We start from the raw sequence: 15,191 nt of genomic DNA, 5'->3' as shown, positions 1-15,191 counted from the left end.
GCCCATTTCTGGTGTCCCCCGCCGCGATATCGCTGCAATATTGCTAAAAGCGGCGTAAAACTAAAACCTCACTCGCTGAGCTCAATGGAAACAGTTTACAGGTATGTATTCAGACACTGAAGTCAGTGCCCGCCGTGTATCAAGCTACTTCAGTGTAAAGAACTCTCATTCAACCGGGATACTTGACAGTACTACATCTGCTGGTTATACCCGTTAAATGTCATTCACAAGTACAACAACAAATTTGTTGAAGGTGTTTCTTGTACAAACCTCCAACCTCAGTGATGATATCTCAACTATGAGCTGAGTTAAGTCACAATTTGTCGCGAGTCCTCATAAATCTGATTTCAAGGAGTCAGATGTTTACATTAAGGTTTAGCGGACACCTGTTGGGATTATTTGGAAGCCGGGAGACAGGTCGTTTCCTGACCATGCTTGTTCATATTGCCGATGTATCGCTTCATAACTTCGCCATAAAGCTTAAGGGGACTATAAAATTGTTTGGCGAAAAGCTCCGAAGCCAATAGAAAGGCCCTCGAGTGTCTACATATAAATCATCTATCCCTTGATAAACCCCTGTGGGGTTAAAATGGGGTTAGAAGAAGTCCCCATACAGCTGCTGTTGTATATTTTATTGTCAGTGGATCGGCGGTGGGGTAGCCTAGTGGTTAAAGCGTTCGCTCGTCACGCCGAAGACCCGGGTTCGATTCCCCACATGGGTACAATGTGTGAAGCCTATTTCTGGTGTCCCCGCCTGATATTGCTGGAATATTGCTAAAAGCAGCGTAAAACGGAACTCACTCACTCACTGTCACGGGATCGAGTTGTTAACCTCGGTGACTTGGTTGATTTAAATGCCATCGTTCCCCGACAGGCGTGGTTTGGCTATAAACGTAAAAATATTTTTCAAATCTACATATATTTCTTCTTAAAACATCTAATTCATTACCTCCAAACATATTATTCATAAAAGGTTAGCGTTGAATTGTGATTAAACACCCTGTTGTGAGTTCTAGGAGCCGCCATCTTGTTTTTCTAAAACTCGTACCGGCTTTTTTTTTCGAATTCGAATCCTTTTTGTTTATGAAAATTAGAGATTAGATATTCGATGCTCACGGGCAGTAATTTCTTATAAATTGATCGGAGACACCCTGTAGCAACAGATAGAAAAACAGTAATATTAATCGATGAGCTAATCAGCTGAGACTGTAACCTCAGCCCAGCACGGCGTTAAACATCAAACGAACGTCAATAACGTGGGCAACTCCCAATTCTGACTGTGGAACACAAACCATGTAAACACCATTCACTATTATTAAAACAGGAACGCAGACGTAATCAACCATCATTATATATTGCTCACTTAATTATCTCATAGAACAATGCTTATTGACGGGAGAATTTTACCGCGCTCCAAGGCTGTACTGAATGATTGGTCCGTGGATGCACACTAAGTGTGTCCTTATAACAGGGAAGTCGTAATATGCGGGCATTCCAAGGACGCCAGTCATGTCTAGGAACAACCTGTTCTTATCATTAATATAATCTGGATATTTTATTTAAATTAATGATTATTTAGCCCCTTATTGTACTTTGGGCCATGTTCTTGTAAAGAGACACGAATATGCATGGACACATATTCTTCACGGAAGTCATCCCGGTATGCCAATCCTTAATGCTATTTTTTCGGTACCTCATTAGAAACTACGTTTCGAATGGTAGTCACAGCGAAATTTTGCCTCTTAAATTTGCTCGTACACTCCATCGACCTTTCGATATGAAAATGCTAATCTGACCCACTTTCTGTTTTTTGTCATCGTGAAATATGTTATGTAGTCGGTATGTATTGTATTATATTTGACCCTCGACCCTTTGTTTGAGGATAATATTAATATATATGCATAATTACGATTGAAAATAGATTTAACAGCACATGTTGAAAATCTAAGTGTGTGTTTCAAGCAATAGAATCTCTGGAACGTAAATATGAAATTCAAACCAAGTTTTTAAATTTCCAAATGAGCCATTTATTCATTTTTCAATATGTATGTTCGGTTCAGCGCGGCTTGGAAAGGTGTTCCAGATAGATGTCAGCTTGATGTGAGTGAGTGAGTGAGTTGAGTTTAAAGCGAATTAATGGTATAATTTCATGGACATCAAGGCGTGTAAGCTTTAACTGGGAGAACGATGTTCCTCTTTGGTAAAACTTTAAATGCCATTGTCATCTATTGTCTGTTTGCAGTGAAAACGTACCGATGAATTTCACTTTAAACAAGAAAGTAAATCAAATAAAGTGAAATTAAGATTGCGAATCCTCATAACTTTACTTTGTCAATTGAACATTTAAATCTCAGAATATTTATTCAACTTAGGATAAAAGTTGTTTAACAAACGATCATAGTTTCAAATCGCTATTATTCGTTTGTATTACAAGGGGGTACGCGCAGTAGTTGGAACAGTGAAACAAATGCACGTGAGGTGCGTTATGAGCGTTAACTTAGACTACCGTAGAAATCAACGCTTCTTGTTCTCTGGGTTTCATTTAATGTGCAATCTTAATTTCACTTTATTTGATTTACTTTTTTGTTCAAAGTGCAATTCATCGGTACGTCTTCACTACAGACAGACTATACACAACCTTTGCTTGTTATATCCCCTCTAAACCACTTGAAAACAAATTTAATCCTGCAACATGATTTTGGAAAACTTACTTTTAATTTGATCAAAACCATTCAAGATTCGAAAAAACAGGCAAATTCAAGATGTACAACAATGAATATAATTTCCAGGATCAAGCAGGTGAGCAACAGAACCTCCTTCAATTGGGGCGGTGGGGTAGCCTCGTGGTTAAAGCGTTCGCTCGTTACGCCAAAGACCCGGGTTCGATTCTCCACATGCGTACAATGTGTGAAGCCCATTCTGGAGTCCGTCGCCGTGATATTGGTGGAATATTGCTAAAAGCGGCGTGAAACTAAACTCACTCACTCACTCCTTCTTTAACTTGTCGTTTTCTCCACAATTTGACCATGGCCTTGTGAGACGACACTGACGTTAACAGCACCGTGCTTCTATCTACTCCCGCCCTTTAGTACAGATACCAGTGCTGCTGGAATAAATATTTAAGTTTATTTCTTGATGGAGGTGTAAGTCAGATCCAGACACACCCTTCGTCTGAATGTGGGACCTGCGCCAACAGAGGCTAACGAGAGTGCGATCAAAGGTTTGGCACAAGTGGTGGCAATGTCGGTATATTTCACCTACACGTGCTCTGATTGCCACAGGTGGATTTAAAGGGGGAATTTTAACCATAATTCCGCATTATCATGTCTGTGTGCAGATGACCAGATTTGATAGGCTTGAGTTAACACCTGCTGGTTCAACACACTGTCAATCACTCTGAGCCAACCAATCCACTTTCAGTCTTATTGCTGGCTTTGTAAGCGGCGTTCAAACCCAGGCTTTCTATAATGGAACAGCTGGGATTTGTGTTACAGATATCCAGGAAAGCACCCCATGTGGCTATGGAGAGTTATAATAAGGCCACTTATTAGGCCAGTGGAAATATTGAAAGACCTGGACATTTTCGAAAACAGACAATTTTCCGATTAAAATGAATTATGACCATGTTTTCTTACATCATACCAAACCCAACCAAAATCAACCTCTGGCAACTATGTTTTTCACCATTATATTTATGGGGACAAAGTTGGCTGAAAAGGGAATATATGATATATATATTATATATATACTGGCCTATATTACTCGCCCGTGGAAGATACTGCAGTGTAATATTTTTACGGCAATATTACACTAGTGTAATACCGCTAGACGTATGACGTCATAATGGTTACAGTTATGACGTCACAATGCTAATACCTCTGTCACAATGGTATTAGACCTTGCTTGACTCGTAGAAAGCTGAGTCATCAAACTTCGTAGGCAGTTTCTATGTTGGAGAGTAATAAACAGAATACTAAACTCGCTTCCGTGAAATACAATTTTATTAAACTCGTGAAAGATTTAGCATCAAACTCGCTTTCGCTCGTTTGATACCAAATCATTAACTCGTTTAATAAAAATGGTATTACACTGAAGGTCGTTTAGTATCCTCTATTTATATTGCGCTGGGTTCGATTCCCCACATGGGTACAATGTGTGGAGCCCTTTTCTGGTGTCCCCCGCCGTGATATTGCTGGAATATTGCTAAAAGCGGCGTAAAACTAAACTCAGTCAGTCAGCTAATCAAAGGCAAACTGTAGCGCAAATAGGGTTGCGCAACAATTAGAAAATGACCAGTCTTCCTATGCGCGAGCACATAGAAAGACCGGTAATTTTGCTCTGATGCGCAGCCCTATTTGCGCTACAGTTTGCCTAATTCTGCAGTTTCCCTTTGCTCTAATTTACACCAAATTCCTCTCGCTCATGAGAGTAAGTGAGGTAGCCGATGAGGCAGCCTAGTGGATAAGTGTTCGGTCGTCACGCCATTTGGGCCGGGTTCAGTTCACCACAGGGTGACGATGTGTGAATGTCCCCCGCTGTGACATTGCTGAATATTGGCGAAAGCGGGGTAAAAATCAACTCACTCACTTGAATAGAGGATATCGTTGTGCCGACCAATCGGTTTCAAAATCCATGGTACCGAATGAGTTAATAATAAGTGAAAAGAGATATAACAGGATGAATTCTTGAAGTAGTGATATTAAGTGAAAAGTGTATAATAAGTGAAAAGAGATATAACAAGATGAATTCTTGAAGTAGTGATATTAAGTGAAAAGTGTATAATAAGTGAAAAGAGATATAACAAGATGAATTCTTGAAGTAGTGATATTAAGTGAAAAGTGTATAATAAGTGAAAAGAGATATAACAAGATGAATTCTTGAAGTAGTGATATTAAGTGAAAAGTGTATAATAAGTGAAAAGAGATATAACAAGATGAATTCTTGAAGTAGTGATATTAAGTGAAAAGTGTATAATAAGTGAAAAGAGATATAACAAGATGAATTCTTGAAGTAGTGATATTAAGTGAAAAGTGTATAATAAGTGAAAAGAGATATAACAAGATGAATTCTTGAAGTAGTGATATTAAGTGAAAAGTGTATAATAAGTGAAAAGAGATATAACAAGATGAATTCTTGAAGTAGTGATATTTTGTTGAATGTGTTTCAAACATGTTGAAAGACACGAAGTCGTTGTTGCATCATATCACCTCGCCCCTAAAGGAGCGCTGCACTGAATGACGTTCACGTCCCATCAGTAGGATGCAGAACATTTTAACCTCTAAAGGGGATGCAGCTGGTGTACCTGACTATGGAAGCGTGTTAGCGTCACAGTCAACAATGTTTTATCATCTATATAGGTAATACGTATATGTGATATTATGATCTAATTAAAAGAAGGGACGGTGGGGAAGCCTAGCAGTTAAAGCGTTCGACGGTCACGTTGTTCCGGGATCGATTCCTCATATGGTTCAATGTGTGAAACCCATTTCTGGCGTCCCCCACCATGCTATTGCTGTAATATTCCTAAAGGCGGCGTAAAATTAAACTCACTCAGAGGAAGGAATTAGTTGTCATATTATCAACAATGATTTCTGTTCTGTTTTATGTAACCTCTGCAGGGGTGGAAATAACCCATTGCCCGACGTCCGAGTCCAGTGTTTTTTTCTGTCGGGCAAGTAATTTTGTATATCATGCTGTACCGGTGTCAAGTTGACTTTCCAATATTAATCATGTTTTTTATTTAAAAAATCAACAAGAAAACGGCCGGTATAGTGGAAAAATGATCGGGCAAGTGATTTTGCATGTGGCACTGTACCTGAGTACACTAGCAATTTTAAAGTTATTTCCACCCCTGCCTCTGGCCGATTTGTCTCACTAACAACCTTGATGTGTCTATATCGAGGTACCATCATAGCTTTAGACAGTGGTATTTACATATATGAAGCGGGTTAGTGCCAGAAGTCGAAAACTATTTTATCATCTACGTAAATGATGCTTACATTTACTTAGAGGATACTTACATCTACGTAGAGGACACTTTCATGTACGTAGAGGAGACTTTCATGTACGTAGAGAATACTTTCATATACGTAGAGGATACTTTCATGTACGTAGAGGATACTTTCGTGTACGTAGAGGATACTTACATCCACGTAGAGGATACTTTCATGTACGTAGAGGATACTTTCATGTACGTAGAGGATACTTTCATGTACGTAGAGGATACTTACATCTACGTAGAGGATACTTTCATGTACGTAGAGAATACTTTCATGTACGTAGAGGATACTTTCATGTACGTAGAGGATACTTTCATGTACGTAGAGGATACTTTCATGTACGTAGAGGATACTTTCATGTACGTAGAGGATACTTTCATGTACGTAGAGGATACTTACATCTACGTAGAGGATACTTTCATGTACCTAGAGGATACTTACATCTACGTAGAGTATACTTTCATCTACGTAAAGGATACTTACATCTATACTAGAGAATACTTCCATGTACGTAGAGGATACTTTCATGTACGTAGAGGATACTTTCATGTACCTGGAGGATACTTCCATGTACGTAGAGGATACTTTCATGTACATAGAGGATTCTTACATCTACGTAGAGGATACTTACATCTACGTAGAGGATACTTTCATCTACCCCCTCACCCCCTCCTTTTGTTCGGAAAGTTTATTAAATGACCATGACCAACTTTCGTGAAAACGGGTGAAAATGCACTGTGCACCACCCCCACCTCCACACTCCCCTTCTCAAAAAGCTGTATCCGCCCCTTAATCTACGTAGAGGATACGTTCATATAGTTAGATAATACTTACATCTATGTAGATGATACTTTCATCTTGTAGAAGATACTTTGCATGTACGTAGAAGATATTAAGCATCATCTAGGTAGATGTAAGTATTATCTTCGGTGTTGTTACAAATCTCTTAAACTGTGGCATTAATACGCTTCCATACCTTCGTGGCCAACTGCACGGATTTCACTGATAACATCATCAGTGTGACGTCAAGCGAGATCACTTCCTGGTTAGCTAGCAGCCTATTGTAATGATCTTACATTCACGAATTTCAGGAAAATCCGGTTACAGATTAATACAATAGATTACTGTGGTTTGTAATATTTTCGCTGACAATCTAAAACCCGTATTCTGATCAATCCGCCAGTTGGGTCGATAAAGAGGTTGAGGTGAGACCTTGTTGAATGCACGGGCCCTTTTCAGAGTACCGTATTTCCTCAACTAATACTCATAGGTCATGGAGTGTATTTTGTTTCAGACATTCTTCTTTACTCCCTACTTTGAATTGCAAAGACGATAAAGGGGAACATTTTGTACATATAAAATCTACATATGTTTTGATTTAGAACCAGCGTGTGAACGAGACCTGGCGTTTATTCGAGGTCTATGTTTATATGAGGAAATACGACAGGTCTAGACAATGTACTGCGTTCTTCTCTGAAACTGAGGGGGCGGTGGGGTAGCCTAGTGGTTAAAGCGTTGGCTCGTCACGCCGAAAACCTGGGTTCGAATCCCCACATGGGTACAATGTGTGAAACCCATTTCTGGTATTCCCCGTCGTGATGTTGCTGGAATATTCCTAAAAGCGGCGTAAAACCAAATTCAGTCAGTCAGTCTGAAACTGAGACAGGGTCAGTCTGAATTAGGTCAATCTTTAAATGTTAAATTGGTATGCATTATAACATATCATTAAAACGTTTCGGTTTCAGAAAAACAAACGGGGACTTGACTGAAACTTTCAGAACAAATATTTGAACATAACCCCGTCTCTTTTCAAAACATTCTTTAGCTCAGTTCCAATTTCATTGTGTCCAACAGGGCAGACCACGAATATAGACTGACGCGTAGTCTCTGAATATGGATAGAAACAAACAATTCCTTTAAAACTGAAAAGGACCCCCTATGAGAATAGAGTTCAGAGATTCCTGAACCTGAGAAAATCTAAAAGTCTTCATTTAGGGCTTTAGCATTGCAGAAAGGGCTGGGCAGAAGGGGAAATGATGTGGTTCAGTGATGTGTGCCCAATTTTGTAAATAAGCATCTGGCTTTAATTTCAGTTCTTTTATTGTATTAACTAGGTACATTACGGTACGCGTACTAAGTATCGCTAATTATCGAAATACTGTTGCCACGATAGCACCCCTACCTTGATACTCAGGGACTGGTGCCCGATCCACAAAAAGTAGTTCGCATCACTAAGCCTATGATATGGTATAGACTTACGATTGGTCGTAACTTGACGAACACTTTGTAGATCGGGAGCCTGGTTGTTTATCATAGCGGAGTGTGGGACTGGACCTACCACTATCACTGACATCACACGTTTACGAGTTAGTGTGGTGAGGGTGGTTCCAGCGATATCCCAACACTATCATTGGTTTACATGAGTACAAGACAGAACTTTAAAGAGACATTTTCAGAAGCTTTGCATTGATGATCGCTATATTTTATATTCTCGGAATATTTGAGAACCTTTTATATAGAACAAATACCATTACCTATGTTCTGTACGCGAAATCTGATGTTGTTTGTTTTTGGGGGTTTTACGACACACTCCGCAGTATTCCAGCTATGTGACGGCGGTCTGTAAATAATCGACTCTGGACTAGAGAGCATGTTTGAGTAAATGTAATGAGTATATATTTCATATTGATTAATAAATTTCAATCAACTCATGTTCAGTAAAAAAGCAAATAGAATTTGACCATTTTCAGAGTATGCTATTTTTCAATGGACATCGGTCCTCCCGTTTTTTAATCCTGTTTTTCCCTCGCCACATTAGAAAGTACAAGGAAGTTTTACACACATATGCTCTCCTTTACCGGTTCCTTTCTCAGTAACAGGTCAACGTTGTTTTAAGAATGACCAACGTAGTTTTACGACTTTCCAACGTAACTTTATGAATGGTAAACGGTTTGTTTCATGACCGGCCAACGATATTCTTGACCGGTCGACGTTGTTCAAAGATGGGAACTTCGATTCGAGTCCCTTTTTGCAGCCATTGACTCGAATTTGTGTTTTCGTGGTCGAAAGATATTTCGAGGATTCAATTTTACACTGTTTAGGCTTATATATACACAAACCTAACGTGAATATAGCTACTGGAACAATTCCATAAAATGGCACGGAGAGACGAGGATGGAATTATTATAGATTATGGCTTAACAATGCAACTACTATTTCTTACAACAGCTACAACGTTTAACAGCCTCAACCGATGATATAGCAGCCCTCCACATAAGAACAACTCGTCTGACATATTTTCACTATTGCGTATCTGTGTTTTGGAAGTGTTATACAGACGGATTCATTGTTGATAAGAGAGAGGTTACTGTCACACGATCACAAATTTACAATTTGTTTATGTTAGATAATCTTTCACTGCTTACAGAGTTATCGAAATACATGCACATGTCAAGGAGGCATAATTAATTTTATTGGAATGACGGGTTTGTTTGTTTATTCGTTGGTTTCTTATCGTTGCTAATGGTCTGTCCCCCACAAAGGACACCGTCACTGAGAAGGGATGCTTGTGTTTGGGTCCTCTCGTTGGTCTCTTATCGTTGTCGCCTTGCAAATGGCCTGTCCTCAGAAAAGAATGTTTTTGGAAGGTTTAGCTTAAGACTAACGCTTAGTCCCTGAATAGATATAATTTTGATAGTAACAAATAACCCCATTTATATTGAACAGGAGTAACAAATAAACCCATTTATATTGAACAGGAGTAACAAATCCCCCCAGTGAGATGGGAGATTCAGAACCTGAGGAATAGACTTGCTTCATTTAGGGCTTTAGCTTGGTGTGTGTGTGTGTGTGTGTGTGTGTGTGTGTGCGTGGAGGGCTAGGCAGTAGGGAGAATTCAGGGACTGTGAGACAGACGAGAGTAGCTTGTGTTAGGGTCCTTTCATTGTTTTCTTATCGTTGTCGTCTTGCAAATGTTCTGTCCCCCCAAAAGGACTCCGTTATTGAGAAGGGGATGCTTGTGTTTGGGTCATTTCCCAGTCGCATTTGACCCTTGATGATTCTGGATAAATATATTAGTCCCAATCAACCCATGCTTATCACAGGAGACTATTTAGTGGATCGGATGGTCAGGCTCAGTGACGTGGTTGACTGCACATCATCATATCCCAATTCCTTTGACAGATCCTCCTGGTCGTTGCTCGATTAATAACAAACCTCGTCTCTCTGGAATCTCTGGAATATTTCTGATTGAGACCTTAAACAATAACAAATACAAAACAAACTTAATTCAATCTTATCAGGGACACGGTAAATATACGATAGACAAAGCAGCAGTGATATTTTTAGTTTCGTATTTTTAGTTTCGTATCATTATAAGCTGTGCTTATAACTACCCGTGAATTCGACGTTATGAGCTCATCAAAGCTAACCATAGTGATGGACCAATGGGAAATTATATGCAGGTTTCAAATCAATAGTTACACTTTATGAGATAAAATTTTGACAATTTTCTACTTTACTGAGAGAGTGAACATTGTCAGACACTATAGCCGTGTATCAATATCTCCTAGACCGTGACCTGGGCATGATACGGACAGTAAATGATCATCAGTCTGAACGCCATAAACTAGTGGTTGATAGAATGATAACCTCACGCCGTCTGGGTACGGTGACAATCAGCAGAGTCACAAAAACCTGACCATCCGATCCCCATTGTGGTCGACTGTTACGATAAGCATGAGGTGGGGAACAATTTTTGCCCCCAATCACCACAGAGTTGCTGCTTAAGCAAATGTGTATTTTTTCCATATTTCCTAGCCCGGTCTACCATTACAAGGACTCGAAATGAACCCGGGTTATATGCTGTCCGAAATATACCCATCCTCATTTGACCCCAGGCCGTTTTGTAATGACCGTTTCTTGCAAATGTAACCTTTGTACGACTGTGAGAATTGGCATAGGTAAATAACTGAATTGCCCGACTGCCAGTATTAAAAAGAACAGACGCAAAGCCTCTTAAAACGCCTGTACGGAACGATAGACCTCTAATAAAGAAAATACGGCATGTCTTTTCGCGGCAAGTGTACAACAAAAAGATAATGGTGTCATTATATAACGAAGTTATTTTCAATCAGAGCATAACAGGTCAGTTTCGATCGATTTGTTTTACCCTCACGTTTATATCTTCGGTTAAGTGAGTGAGTTTAGTTTTACGCCGCACTCAGCAATATTCCAGCTATATGGCGGCGGTCTGTAAATAATCGAGTCTAGCCCAGCCAATCCAGTGATCAACAGCATGAGCATCGATCTGCGCAATTGGGAACCGATGACATGTGTCAACCAAGCCAGCGAGCCTGACCACCCGATCCCGTTAGTCGCCTCTAACGACAAGCATGGGTTACTGAAGGTACATTCTAACCCGGATCTTCACGGGTCCGCTTCGGTTTAAATTAACATTAGAAACCTAGGAATTGAAAGCGAAGCTTGAATATGCTGGAAGAATGTGTCAGGACGTTTTGGTTAATTGTGTTTAGGCAACAACAAAACAGCCCCACCACAGCGAATATTGATTAGGGCGTTGATCGTACACGTGTTGTGTAATCATTAAAAATATGTTTTAATTTGTTTCTCAGCAGGGTAGACATTCTAGATGTACTTCTGTAAGCGTGTTCTACATTACTCCTCTGAAGGTATCAACACTACAAGAATGACTGCAATGTGTTAAGGCTGAAAAAAAAGAAATGTTTCACGTACTTCGGCGCGTCAGTAGAAATCCTTCTCATCACTGGTATTTATTGTCAATAAACAAAATATTTATTGAATATCCCGTGGTTTATGTCATATAAGGGGCGCGGTGGGCGAGCTGGCTAAAGCGCCAGGCTAGTGATCCAGCGAGCATGAGGTGCCGGGATCGAGCCCACCTGTGACCGGGTGTAAAACCTTTAGTCAACTTTGTGTGCAGACTCTTTCAGTGTTGTCACAACCCCTAGTGTACAGTACACAACCCTGTGCACTTAAAAGAACCCACGAATCCGTTGGTATATGACCAGATGGTGGCCACATGAATACGTGCAAACACCTAGTTGCGGGTACAGCAACGTGCAGTAAACTTGGACAAAGTACTGTGACTATGTGTCCCAGTCCACCCAGCTGTGAATGGGTACCTCGTAAGGATGAGAAAGCCGCAATAACTCGGTGCGCCTTGTGGCAGCAAGAGTTGTATGATCACCGCGGAGTTGAGATTGATAATAAGATGTGCCGTTGAGATTGACATCCAATGATCGAGGGAAAAAATACCAGCGCCTTGAACATGCACTAGTGCGTGGATATGTGCGCTATATAAATATCCAATAACAATAATAATAATAATAATAATAATATGTGGGATGCATTTACCTCCAGGTGTGTTTTCAGTTGATAACGTTGGTATTGGAAGTCAAGGTGTTAGAGGAAGGGGAAGAGGTTCTGCTTTCAGTGAATAAAAACGGAGTCTTACTGCCTTACTCACATAAGCTTTGTCCGCGACACCTTTCAATATTTTATGCAATCTCAATTTAATACATTGCATTGTATCATGTGCACTGATGGTTGCAGAACATGAAACAAACGAAAAATTATGTTCCATGCTGATATACTCATGTAATTCATCATCATCATCATGACAACATTTATATAGCGCCAATTCCAGTCCAAAAGTACTGCTCAAGAATGAAAAGTAGATACTGTATCCTTTCTTAAAAAGGTATGTGTTCAGTTTGGATTTGAAAATCTTCAGGTTGTTAATTGTCCTTAACTCCAGTGGAAGTTGATTCCAGAGAGTGAGTCCTGCCACCTGGAATGATCGATCCCCAAACCTGGTACTGGACCTAAAGTGTGGGACAACAAGAAGACCAAGCTTTTCAGATTGATTGATTCGAGCATCATAGTTTAGCCTCAAGTTTTTTATTGGTGTTTTGGGTATTATTTCAATAGCGTTCGCTTTTGACTGAAGTTGTTACCAAATGAACTCTGATATATATATATTTCACTTTATCTGAGCAGATTATCTTTCTGACAACCCTGTAAGCCAATTTGGACATTTTTAGACAAAATCGTCCTAAGATCACGATTCGTGTTAAGTGTCGTTTAAATCTATAACTTTTTAAAAATCGGTTGAATATTGAACATCCCTAAGATTGGTATCCCTAATTGTCAAAAATGGGATATAACTTTGTTAAATTAGTTACAAATAACACTTTAACACTTTTAATTTGATATTGGGAAAAGCATGCAAAGGTAAAAGTCCAGCTTTCTGTCATGTGTCCTTGACACGCATAGAGTGCTGGAGAAAATGGTCAGGGTTTAGTGCCAGTGTTCAAGATCACGATTCGTGTTAGGTTTCAAATAATCACGTTTCTTAAAACTTTTAATTTGCTTTTGGGAAAAGCATGCAAAGGTCAAGGTCAAGGTCCAGCCTTCTGCCGTCTGTCCATGACATGTATATATAGTGCTTAAGACCGTGATGGAGAAAATGGTCAGGGTTTGGTGCCAATGTTGTAGTTTACGCGTTCCCCCTCGCCCACCTGGCCTGCCTTATCAGCCTAGTATATATAGCCAGTACACCTGAGACATCTGAGTCTAATATTAGCCTCCAGTTCGCACCACGCCCTGCCCTAGACGTCACCTCTCGCGAGATTCTCGCGAGAAAAATGTACTAAAGGGGCATTTCACGAGTATACAAACCACACATTGAAATTGCATTTGTAAAATAACGTTTGGCTTGAACCACACGATTCAGCTCTTTTGTTTCAATACTCCCAAGAATGTTGTTACATAAGTCGAATATTTCAGTTAATACACTTGTAAACACCCCCAGCAGTCCTGGTGCGCGAACACGTCAATCTCCATATTGTCCGGGTTATAGCTGAACAAGAGCTCTTGACACTTCCAATTACTTGCGGCACTGTGTGTGAGCCTTGCAGATCTCTTTAACATACAATACTGTGTTTATATAACTGAGGCTATACAATTGCTGACTAGTGCTAAGCATTAAAGTAATATTTGCCAATTTATTCAAACGGGTATAAGTTTGTACACCAGAGACCCTGAAGCGAAAGTATTACGTGCAGGTCTAGAAGTAACTGTTCAGTATTCTGAACTGGATCATTTCAATACCCCAGTCCTTGTAGTTTTGAATAATACACAAGTCTGTATTTATTTTGCAAGCGTCAGTTTATTCCACGGTTACATTAAGGTATTATTTGAATTTAACTTCTATTTGTGTCCATATAGTCTAAACGCGTCGTTTCTCGAGCAGCAGAGTTACTTCCCTTAGTTGTGCCAGGATTCGCTTTTGATTTTCGAACCAAAGTTTTGCTTCTTCGAGTTGACCATCCGATCATGTATCCCAATTGCGTAGATCGATGCTCATGCTGTTGACCATTGAATTGTGTGGTCCAGACTCGATTATTTACAGACGGCCGCCATAAGCTGTCGTATTACTGAGTTCGTCTTTAAACAACAAACAGTCAGTCCAACCCACAGTCTTAGCCTTGCTGTGGGCCAATATGTAGCCCAGAGTCGAGACAAGGGTCATTTGAAATTCACAGCAGTTTAAACTCACTCAGTCAATCACTCGTACAAAAACAAGAACTTAAACACTATTTGAGATGTGACACCCTTCAGTAAATATAGCTGTATATAGAGACATCAAAGTCAACACTCCAGGCATTTTAGGTCGAACGTGTCACTGCATATGATCGATAGGGTTATCAAAATTCATTTTACGGAGAGCTAACAAAATATCTTTAAGGTCATAATTATTCTTTCCGTGCACATGCTATATATTTCCCCATGTAATCGGGATATGAACAAAGTGTAACATATGCTACTAAATAGAAATATGATTGATGTGATATACATGATATAAATGTATATATTGTTTACAAATGAAAGTGAAAATGAATTTAATATCAGGCTTTCGCAGAAGCTTATGTTATCGTTGTTTTGACTGAATGATATCTGCTTTGTGCGATCTTTGTCACTTGAATCTAATTTCGATTCTTACTAATGAAAACCCACACATTTATTTCTTCAGTCCTACAACCATTTTGGTATAGAAGTCATGCGGCACAGAAGCGACAGGGGGCGTGACATATGAACAACAATGTGAGGGCGTGGTTTGATTTTGGCAGTCGGAAGTCCTCGATAAAA

At 39.7% G+C, this 15,191-nt stretch overlaps 1 protein-coding gene and 1 long non-coding RNA gene across 2 annotated transcripts in view; one reads left to right on the top strand and one right to left on the bottom strand.

The window, feature by feature from the left end:
• LOC124284103 overlaps window positions 1-15,191 on the top strand; it is a 156,665-nt gene that overhangs the window by 19,790 nt on the left and 121,684 nt on the right. The gene's annotated exons all lie outside the window — the stretch shown is intronic.
• LOC124284150 lies at window positions 5,676-14,191 on the bottom strand. Its single transcript, XR_006900479.1, has 3 exons — window positions 14,181-14,191; window positions 9,242-9,244; window positions 5,676-5,855 (listed from the first exon to the last, which is right to left on the bottom strand). It is a non-coding gene; the product is annotated as an uncharacterized LOC124284150 (long non-coding RNA).

Source organism: Haliotis rubra, unplaced genomic scaffold (genome assembly GCF_003918875.1).
Source record: "Haliotis rubra isolate DU_JTF1 unplaced genomic scaffold, ASM391887v1 Scf33, whole genome shotgun sequence".
NCBI lineage: Eukaryota > Metazoa > Mollusca > Gastropoda > Lepetellida > Haliotidae > Haliotis > Haliotis rubra.
The sequence above is the reverse complement of the archived record's forward strand: the minus strand, read 5'-3'. Positions and strand labels throughout refer to the sequence as shown.